Genomic DNA, 11634 nt, shown 5'->3' with positions numbered 1-11634 from the left:
CTCGTAGTACTGTTGTCAGTGAGCTGTCGCAGCTTTGGTCAGATCTTTTGTCCATACCTTGGCAGGAATAGTACAAAAGATCCTCCAGTAGCGTACGGACTGGATCATTTGGGCGGGAGTTTTCCCGGCTTTGGGCGGGAGTATTCCCGGCTTGCTCACTCTTTCTTCAGGTGACATTGCTGAATTATTTAAGAGTTAGTGCCTTGTGCGTGTAGCCTTGCTGCGCGGGTAGCCTTCCCTGATGGCTAGTATCCGTTGCTGCGGGAACAGGCGGAGTACGTCGACCATTGGGAGGCTTTTCCTGCGGGAACAGCTTGCGTACTGCGCGTAAGGACGTCACGTCTCTGAGCATGGTGGGTCCTGCGGATCCAGTTGGTCTTTGCGCAGACGTCCCTCTTGAAGGTGAGTCTTGCGGGTTCAACTGTGCAGACGTCCCTCTTTGAGGTGAGTCTTGCGGGTCCAACTGGGCTCTGCTGGGACCTACCTCTTCATATATTATTATATTTTTTCCTAATATATCATACTACATTTGTATGATGTATTAAACTTTCAATAATATAGTAATTACAATTAATGCCTTTACATATACACAAGCATGTGGTCAAAAATTAAGTCTAGAGGGTATATTTGTTATTTTTCTTTAAATAGGTTTTGGGTTTCACCAAACAAAGTGCATAACAAAAAAGACCTTTATGTAACATTCATGGAAAAAAAATTAATTGCATGTGGAAGATACAAGACGTTACGTACTTATATTCCGTCCTTAAATACAGCATGATCATAGCCTTCAATCTCCAACAATAATCGAAATCGAAAAATGTCAGTGGTTTTTGGGTCGGGAGAGATATCGACATCCGATGAGTTTCTTCACGAAATCATTGGTTTCATACGAGTGCACAAAGATGGCCATTGTGAAAGATTACTAGGAAATGACAAGGTACCAGCTGGAATTGATTCTACAACCGGAGTTCAATCAAAAGACGTCATCTCATTGAAAACCAACGTGCCAGCAAGGGTTTACATTCCCAAAACCACCACCCAGGGTCAGAAACTGCCTGTTCTGATTTACTTTCATGGTGGTGGTTTCCTGGTGGAATCCACCACCAGTCCTACCTACCACTCAGCACTTAAACGTTTCACGATGGAGTCTAATGTAATCTCCGTCTCTGTTGACTACCGGCTAGGACCAGAGCATCTGATCCCAGCCCCGTACATTGACTCATGGGAAGCAATCCAGTGGGCCACTTCCCATGGTACAGGACATGGTCTTGACCCATGGTTAAATGAATTTGCCGATTTTGGTAATGTGTTTTTTGGAGGAGACAGTGCTGGGGCGAATATCGCCCACAACATGGCAATCCGGTTTGGTTTGGACCGGATTGCTGGAATAAACCTAAAGGGTATTATTCTGCTCCACCCGTATTTTGGAGGGAAAGACCCAATTGGATCCGAACTCGGGAAACATAAGCAATTGAAAGTGTTTATTGATCAGTTCTGGAATTTGGTGAATCCGTCTGAGAGTGGACTAGATGACCCTTTGATCAATCCAGTAAAGGACCCAAATCTTTCGGGCTTGGGCTGCTCCAAGATCTTTTTAACTGTTGCGGAGAATGATCCGCTTCGAGATAGAGGTTTGTGTTACAAAGAATTGATGCAAAAAAATGGATGGCCCGGAAAATTGGAGTTCATGGAGTCCAAAGAAATGGATCATGTGTTCTTTCTATTTGATCCTAATTCTAGTGAAGCTTGTACTTTGTACAATAGAATTGGTGCCTTCATCAACCACAAGTGATAAACATTCTTGTGTTTGATTGAAATAAGATTAAGGTTCAACTAATTCTTCATGTATGGCCATTGAAAGCCATTAAATTTTATTTGAATAAGAAATCTTAATTAATAAGTTACCTTTTTTAAATCGTGTGCATTAAAATTGTTTCAAATGAATCATAGACTTTCATTACCTCGTTTGCTTAAACTATGAGAATGTTTGAATTATAACTTGGTGATGGTTGGTAGGTAGAAGAAGACGAAAATATGAAATACGAATAGCAAACGTATCTTGCTTCAATAAAAATATAAAATTAAACGTTAATGGCTATGGTCGTAGGGGCTGGGATCGGAGGTTTCAGTGGCGGTGGTGGTGGTGATGGTGGTGGTTAGGTGACACTAGCGATGGTGGTGGTTCGTGAATTGTCCAGATCAAGTATAATGCCCTGTGCATTAAGGTATACCCGAGGGTATAAGAAAACAAATTTTTTAATTTGATTTTTCTGGGTGAATTGTCTAAAGTACAACTAGTCGGTGAAATTGGTAAATAACATACTTGTAAATTCCTCATACATCTTTTGCACTTAATAATTGAGTAATAACTCATGACTCATGTCTTGATAATAATTCGGTTTTGAGGACGAAACCCTTTCGTGGAGGTAGGATGCCTTATGCATGTTCGGAAAGTATATCATTTGTATGGTAATTTGTTGTACTCAATATGGAATTTATTTATGAAAAGATGTATTAAACTTAACGGGTTACGTGAAACTATCAAACAAGTACCTTTAAAACAAAGTACAATGAGAAAAACACTTATGAAACAACACCACTCTTCAAAAAGAGAAAAGACAATAAGGTGTTTGTTTGTCCAATCACATAAATAAAATTTTATGGTCATCGTTCAGAAAAGATTGGAGTCACTTGATCTCGATCAACTCTACATAGCTCCGTCTCTGGCTGACAACTCCGAACACTATATCAAGTGTCTTTGTTATAGTCATGGTTATTTGACCAACATCATTGTCAACATCAAGTACGACACATAAGATCTTAGACCTTCATCATATGATGAGCTCCTTGTTTCTTTCAAAATTCGCCTAACTAGGCTTTATACTTGGTAACAGTGTGAGATTAGGAGCAACATGTGTATGTGATGCTCTTGGTGACTGTTTTGAGTAGTTCCTCGTCTTCTTGAACACAGTCTTGAGTTGTCAACACGTGAATCAAGTATTAGAAGAGATCTCAAGTCCGAAGTCTTGCATAAGTATGCATAAGAAAGTGTTAAAACATATTTGAGAGGATAGAAGAGGCAGAGAGGGAGGGGGATACCCTATCGTAAAATAGTTTCCCAGACCTTTCACGTATTTGTCGGTTAATTACCCTCTGGGTATCGGGCATGCCCACATATATCAAGTACACTTGTTAGTATGCGTTACGATTTCTAGGTTCACGTCTTTTTTTCTGTATCATTATGATTATTGTATACTTTTTGTTTATATGTCAGTTATTACAAATTAAAATATGATATTTACACATATATTTAATTGTTGTCATAAATAAAGAATAATATTTTTATAATTATACTCCCCCCGTCCCATTTTAAGTGTCTTAGTTTGAATTTCTAAGTCTTTCTTTTGCAACTTTGACCGTAAATATTTTTATTATAAGAGCACCTACACGCAATGAATTGATTTGAGGTATTAAACCGATTTTCTTTGTTTCAGGTTGTTCTCGGGTCGGGATTAATGGTTTTCTTGGGTTTGTATATCGAAAATCTTTCAAACCATTTTATTAAACTAACTTTGTTTGTTTGTTTCAAGTGTTCAACAGGAGGAAGATTACCAGTATGGTTTGTGGAGCAATTCTTCAAGGTGTTTAAGATACGTGAACACACTTTTTTTTATTGATGAAATAAATGAAAAAAAATACTCTTTATCTGGTCATAAAAAAAAATAGTTGATGGTATAGTTTAGTTGCATACATAATTATAATGTTTTGGGAACATATTTGTAGGGTCAATTACAAGGAGAATGGAAGACCAGCTATACATATCTTATTTAAAGTACAGTTTATCCTTCATCTTGCTTAACTTAATTTGATCTGAATTTATATGTTTTCTGAATATATATGTTTTCTATATTGTGTTGTTTGACAGGAAGTTCCATGTTATATGGCTTGGAGCTTGGTAAGATTGACATTAAAAAGTTTCATGACGTGATGCCGCTTCGTTATTTGGAATGTAGATGTGTGCTACATTTCAAGTTGTATTATAGTTTGATTGTATATATAAATTTGTTTTCATGTTAAGAGGTGGTCTAAACGACCCTTTACGGTCTTCTTAATTCACACTTTAACTGTATTATAGACACAAACCCGCGCAACGCACGGGTTATAGAACCTAGTTAAAGTATAATTTGATGTATATACTTCATAACATATAAAAATATCATTAAATAAATATTCAACTTTTTTCCATATATGATCCGACTAAATAAATCATTATTGGACAAGGATTGAAGAAAAATAAATAAGTCTTGTATATATATGATTCGGGTAAACTAGTACGTGGTTTCGGGTAAAACACAGAGTGTCGCCTAATCTCATACCATAAAAAAAGTTTAAAGTTAATCCCATACCCGACAACCCGTCGGCCTTTGAGTATACTCGTCCAGGATGCTTTGGGTTTCAAGCATACCCGTTAGACTCGGGTTTTATTTACCTAAACTACATGTGATCCGCCCATAACCAATAATTTATACAAATTGATCCTAATGAAGTCAAATACTGCATACAAACCTTCAATGTGTCGCATATAAATATTGAACTATTATAACGTGACAATTTTTATAATGCTTTTAATCTTCATTAAATACTCTTCCAAATATTAATCATCTCACACAATCACTTAATAATGGCTACTTTTTATGGCCCGGCAAATATATCAACATCCGATGAATATCTTCATGAAATCATCGGTTTCATAAGTGTTCATAAAGATGGTCGTTGTGAAAGATTCCTAGGAAATAATAGGTTACCCGCGGGACTCGATCCATCAACCGGAGTCCAATCAAAAGACGTCATGATCTCACCCGAAACCAATGTGTTCGCAAGGCTTTACATTCCCAAAACCGCCAGCCAGGGTCAGAAACTGCCTCTTCTGATTTATATTCACGGTGGTGGATTCGTGTTTGAATCCACCACCAGTGTTCACTACCACTCTATGCTTAACCTTTTTACAAAGGAGTTAAATGTAATAATTGTTTCTATTGAGTACCGCCTGGGACCAGAACACCCTGTCCCAGCCTCGTACAATGACTCATGGGAAGCAATCCAGTGGGCTGCTTCCCATAGTACTGGAAACGGTCCTGGCCCTTGGATAAATGAAATTGCTGATTTTCGTAAGGTGTTTTTTGCTGGAGATAGTTCTGGAGCGAATATCGCCCACAATATGGGGCTTCGGTTCGGGTTTAACCCGATTGTGGGAATAACCCTAGCAGGTATTATCCTACTCGCCCCATATTTCGGAGGGAAGGACCCAATTGGGTCCGAACTTGGGATACATAAGAAAGTAAAAGTGTTTACTGTTCAGTTCTGAAATTTGGCAAACCCGTCAGGGATCGGGTTAGATGACCCGTTGTTTAAACCGGAAAAGGACCCGAATCTTTCGAGATTGGGCTGCTCTAGAATCTTTTTAGCGGTTGCGGAAAAGGATTCTTTTAGAGACAGGGGTTTGCATTACAAAGAATTGATGGAGAAAAGTGGATGGAATAGGAAATTGGAAATTATGGATACAAAAGAACAAGATCATAATTTCTTTTTGTTTGATCTTGTTTGTTCTAGTACTGGTACATTGTGTAACAGAATTTGTACCTTCATCAATCATAGTCTCATGTTTGAAGTTTGTATCATGTTGTTTGTACTTTGTAGTTTGTACTATGAGTTACCAATGTGTTTTTTTGTCATGATAATGATATAGTCCTAAGTCCTAACCAGTACCTTTTAGATGGTACATACAATTATCACACACATACATGTCTATATATTTATATGTCACGTTTTCAAATTCAGTTGATTGATTATTGAACCGTGTCGTACAATAATTTTCTTTTTTGTATGGTGTTTTACCTCTGTGGAAAGCCTTAGGCCTACCCATCATCAATATCTGATTTCGACCCATAAGATGGAATTTCAACCATTCATTATTAGTTTGGCGCTACAAATATTCGAACTCAAGACTTATTAAGAAAAACCCTAATGGAAACCCCCTGACCACTAAACCAGAGGCCTGATGACGTCATACAATAATAATATGTTAATGCGAAATAAAAAAACACTTGAATATGATGATTTAAAAAAGTTATAAAACGTTTATTATGAATACTAGATTGATATCTAGATGATAGACCATCTAAAATCTAAGAATATTGTTAAACGAGGGTGTAATACTCATCTTCTTGACATTTTACCCATAAGGTTTTAGGAGATTTGGGGGCGTCATTGGCCAGCCACCTCGGCTTCAAGGGGCACCAACACCAATACTTGATAGTCAAAGTGTGGCACAAAACTCGCCTTCGCCAACGGTTTAACCGTATTGGATATGGAATTGAAAGGGTCCGCCACCTTCCGCCAATAACTTATTTCGTTTTTAATTTAATTTATTAGTTAAACCCACAAACTCTAGCTAAAGTGTAGTCTAATTAAATTTATTAGTTAATACTCACTACGCAACAAAGACGTGACACTTTAACATAAAATGATCTTTAACTAAAAACCACTACACAAACGAAATACATCAATTTCCCAAAAAAATAAAAGGTGTGAGGTCAACCAACCCTTCATTTATTTTATTTTATTTTATGTTTAAAACATGAAACAAATTTCAAACGAGGGACTCATGGTTGATGAAGGTACAAATTCTATGTACAAGGTAGAAGCATTGGGTGAAAAATGATCAAACAAAAAGAACCCGTGATCTTCATCCTTAGACTCCATCAAATCCAATTTTCCGGACCATCCACTTTTATTCATCAATTCTTTGTAATACAAACCCCTATCTCTAAAAGTATCCTTCTCCGCAACGGCTAAAAGGATCTTGGAACACCCCAAACTCGAAAGATTCGGGTCCTTATCAGGGTTAAACAACGGGTCATCCAACCCGCTCTCTGAAGAATTCGCCAAATTCCAAAACTGATCCGCAAATATCTTTAATTGTTTATGTTTCCCGAGTTCAGACCCAATCGGGTCCTTCCCTCCAAAAAATGGGTGGAACATAATAATACCCTCTAGGTGTATTCCAGCAATCCGGTCTAACCCAAACCGGATTGCCATGTTGTGGGCGATATTCGCCCCAGCGCTATCTCCAGCAAAAAACACTTTACGAAAATCAGCAAATTCGTTTAACCATGGGTCATGACTATTTCCAATACCATGGGAAGCAAAATACTGAATCGCTTCCCAGGAGTCATTGTACCCTGCTGGGACTAGATACTCCGGTCCCAACCGGTACTCAACTGAAACTATGATTACATTGGACTTCGCTGTGAGGTGGTTAAGTGTGGGGTGGTAGGTAGGACTCATGGTGGATTCGAGTACAAAAGCACTACCGTGAAAGTAAATTAAAATAGGCAGTTTATGATCTCGGGTGGTGGTTTTGGGAATGTAAAGCCTTGCCGACACGTTTGTTTATGGGGAGATAATGACGTCTTTTGATTGGACTCCAGTTAAAGAATCGAATCCGGCTGGCAGCTTCTTATTTCCAACTAATCTTTCACAAATGCCATCTTTGTGCACTCTTATGAAACCAATGATTTCGTGAAGAAACTCATCGGACGTTGATATCTCTCCCGACCCAAAAAAAGACATTTTACTGATGATTATGGAAATCAAATGAAGTGAAAATGATTCATTTGTGAACATTTCATAGCAACCTTTTTATTGTGGACTTATGCTTAAAATTTCCATTTAGGACAACATTAATTTATTGTATATGTATAATAATAAATTCCTATAGGAAACGTTTGGGAGATGTTGATATTTAAGTGATTGGGTATGGTTATTAACTTTTGTGAGTTTTACCACGACACATGCTCTATAATTTAATTAAATTGATTTATTCATAAATGATTAAGAAATAAAGCAAAATCTTAAAGTATGGCTTAATATATGTGCTCTATAATTATTTTTTTTCTTTTATTTAAGAATATTTACGTTAGGCTTGTCATCTCCATCGCTATAATTTAACTAAAAAATATCTCCCGTTAATTTGAATATCTTTAGAATTCTTATCTCATCTATATCTATATCTATACTCTCTAATAAAATACTACAAGTTTTGCCACGTGTCACTCTTACATTAAACCTCACTTTTTATAACCATTTATAATAGTAAAATAATAGTTACCATTTTATGCTTCAAAATTTGTTAATTTAATATTACTTCATATTTTTTTTTCAAACATTTGATATTTATAATTATCTTAGACTTTAAAATTGTTTTAAAGACTATTGTACGACGTCTGTACTAATAGTGTTTAGCGGGTTTATTGTTCCATGTATATTGTTTATTTATTAAATATTGTATTTTTAAGAACTACTCGTGCAATGCACGGGCCTCAAACTAGTTATCATATCTATCTCTATTCAGTTAAATAATGTTTATTTATTCCTTTTTTTAGTTACTTTTTTTCTTTTTCTTATGCTCACTAAATATACAAAGAATAAACATGGTAGTGAATAGTAACTCCTTATATTTAAAAAAAGTTCTATAACTTTCAAACAGCTCGTCAAACATGCTCATTTGCAAAACACGTTGGCTCGGTTCAAATCGTTAACAAACCAAGCCGAGTTGAGTTTGTCTCGTCCCGAATTATCTTATACTTTTGTGAGTGGTAAATGTGTTTGGCTAGTTTACTTGTTTTAAACGAATATATCTATATTATATATAATGCACAACTCATTGGCAAATTAAGACTCCTTTTTTAAATAATTTACAACACTCAAAGCATTGGGTACAACATAAACTAAGGACAAAAATGTCATTGCGACATTAAATCTCACCTGAATTTAAAATTTCTTCAAATAATTACACTTTTCATCCCTCAAAGTTACTACATCGATCCTTAATCTTTTACTTATATATTATTTTATTTTCACTTTTAACCTAACTAACCCCCCCCCCCCCCCACCCACGATTTTTAAAAGGTCATAACATTTTCATACGTTAATATTTTTTAAACAAATGGCATCATAAAGACGGGCATTTTATTATCTTTAATTTGAGTATGATATTGCTATAGTTTTCGAAGTAAAAAAAACAATTTATGCAAAAGTGTTTGCGGTTTGGTTTTGATGGCTTTAAATTAAAACATGAGCCAACTTTACACCTTTTTCTTGTCGTCGAAAACCGAAACTGTTTAAAATTAAAACCCAACTAAGCTAAACCATTACCAACGATTAGGTTCCGATATAGTTTGTACTTCCACAAAAATATTGAGTTTAAAAGTTAAAATAAGAATTGTTAATCTGCATATACATTCACTTCAAACTAAGCACCAACTAATACATTATTAAGCGAATCAAACCATGAACAAAGATAACTTTGGTCACTCAAATAATAAACCTTATTAGAATAAATAGAAGACGAAATCATAACAAGAACAAAGACTATAATAAAAAACATATTGGAAATTGGTCTAAATTAAAGTTGTAATAGACGAGTTTGCTTGTATTAAATATAACATTGTTTAACTATATTTTAACTATGTCTAATATATATTATAAAACATATTTAATACTAAATAAGTAAATAATTAACATTTCAATAAGTACGGGCAGCTCCGGCTACCGGGAAATGAAACTGGTGAACGGTCTCACAATTTCAAACGAAATAATGAACACCCATAAATTTGTTACATGATTATTAAAGTATGTGTTTCCCGCTAGTGGCGAAGCTTGAACTAAGATACCCGGGGGGGGGGGACTCAAAATGTATTAAAAAGTTTCACAAACGAGAAGGGGGTCTCAAATTTTTGGTCGAAAACTGTTAAATTTACACTACTGCGCAAAAAAACATAGGACCCCGGTCCATAAGTAAGCTTAGTCAATGTTTCCCGCTGCATCGCACGGACACTGTTCTAATATATATACACACACAAGTGTATTCCAGTTTATTACCTAGTTTAGCACTTTAGCCCGATACCCAATATTATTTGATGACCACTATACGAAGTATAGATATGGCTTAAATTCGTAAGAAAAGTTCGAAAAACTAAACGGTTTACTAAACCTTTGTCTATCTGTTGTTAAACCCGAACACATGAGCCCGAAGGCTGGAGGCCTGGCCGAGCTATAAACCAGGCTGAACAGTGATGTCTCTCCATACTGGGCTGTACATGTGATTGGGCCTGGTAGCTCAATTGTCAGACGGGCCTTTTTTTTTTCTTGTATAATACACGTTTTGCTACTATTATTTGTGTTGTCTGAAACTGAATCGGTCTTAAAAGTTAAAACCGGTCCTGATTTGGTCAACAAAGTCAAAATCGAATTAAAGCAAACTGGTTCGGATCCAAGTTTTATTATATCTTCTATAAAGGATGTACAACGTATACACTAAATTTACGAAACATGTTTCTCTATAATAATCAAATGGTTTATAAATGAAACTGATAATAAGATATAAAAATAGAAAAAACATAAACATAGATGATAGATTTGTTTTTACACATAACCGAATCGAATCAACCAATGTTTATGTTCCCGTTAGCTTCCATGTAGTATTAGTAGGTGTGATGCATTTTGGTTGATACTATGTTAATAGTTACATAGTTTCCACAATGCTATGTAACCATTAGGAGGTCGTGGATCTTTTTTTTTTTACGATTATCCTATTCGGGCACGCCCGAAGATCGTGACATGTCGAACTTGTTGGGTTTCAACAGTGGTCTGAAACAAAAAAACGGGTAAACTATTTGACCCGTTTTAACAATAATTTCGTTTCGATAATTATTAATCCATATTAATAATCAAACTCATAAACGAACAACAAAACGCAGCGGATATAAGACAAAATAAAACGAACCATAAACCGAAACCCAAACCCGGATCCGATTACAACAATACGAGTACGAATTAAAGCGAGTAAATAAACAACCATAGAAAAGTAGTCAATATACCTCGGTTATACACAAACCGGGAAGACACCAAAGGTTAACGAAGCAAGCTAGATGACACAATCAAAACCTCACAAAAGTCCGGCGGCGGCGGAGCTCCGGCGAGAGATGCGGCGGCTGCTGGAGGTCAAATCGATCAGATCTGGAACCCGTGGTGGCCTGCGGACGTCTATCAATCAACCCGAGCAGCTCACAGTGGCTGTAGGTCGCCGGAATAGCTTCACCGGAAAAACGAATTGGCCTGAGTGAAGCTATAAACGGCCGGAGGAAGGAAGGGTGCAGCACCAACGGTTAATAGAGGTACGATGGTGGTGGTATGCAAGTGAACGGCCGGAGAGGATGATATAAACAATATTCCGGTGGCCGGAATTGCTCACCGGAAAAACGGTGGCCGGAATTGCGGCGCCGGAAATTGTGAGAGGCTAGGATTATGGGTTTTAAAAATATTTTTTAAATATGGAAACATCATTAACAATTTATAGGATATAAATTAGGGTTTAACAATTAAACCTCATTGTGCTTTAAGCCCAATTAATAACCCAAAGCCTTAAACCACTAGATTATCTCCTTAAATGAGTGTGTCGGGCCCAGTTAACGTGAACGTTTAAGTGGGTTAAAATTCGTTACCTCCGGTGTAACTCAATCCGGGTATCATTCGGGTCGGTCGCGTTGACTTGACCCGAACCGACCATAAAAT

General features: G+C 36.5%; 3 pseudogenes; 2 read left to right on the top strand and 1 right to left on the bottom strand.

Moving 5' to 3' along the window:
- The first annotated feature begins 523 nt into the window (after positions 1-523).
- On the top strand, positions 524-1848 carry LOC143631386 (putative carboxylesterase 2 pseudogene; annotated as a pseudogene).
- A 2760-nt stretch (positions 1849-4608) lies between these two features.
- On the top strand, positions 4609-5746 carry LOC143631407 (putative carboxylesterase 2 pseudogene; annotated as a pseudogene).
- Positions 5747-6649: 903 nt separating this feature from the next.
- Positions 6650-7632, bottom strand: LOC143631406 (putative carboxylesterase 2 pseudogene; annotated as a pseudogene).
- Positions 7633-11634: the final 4002 nt, after the last annotated feature.

This window comes from Bidens hawaiensis, unplaced genomic scaffold, assembly GCF_021521415.1.
Source record: "Bidens hawaiensis isolate Kalapana, Puna unplaced genomic scaffold, B.hawaiensis_p1.1 tig00006068_1, whole genome shotgun sequence".
Classification (NCBI taxonomy): Eukaryota; Viridiplantae; Streptophyta; class Magnoliopsida; order Asterales; family Asteraceae; genus Bidens; species Bidens hawaiensis.
The sequence above is the reverse complement of the archived record's forward strand: the minus strand, read 5'-3'. Positions and strand labels throughout refer to the sequence as shown.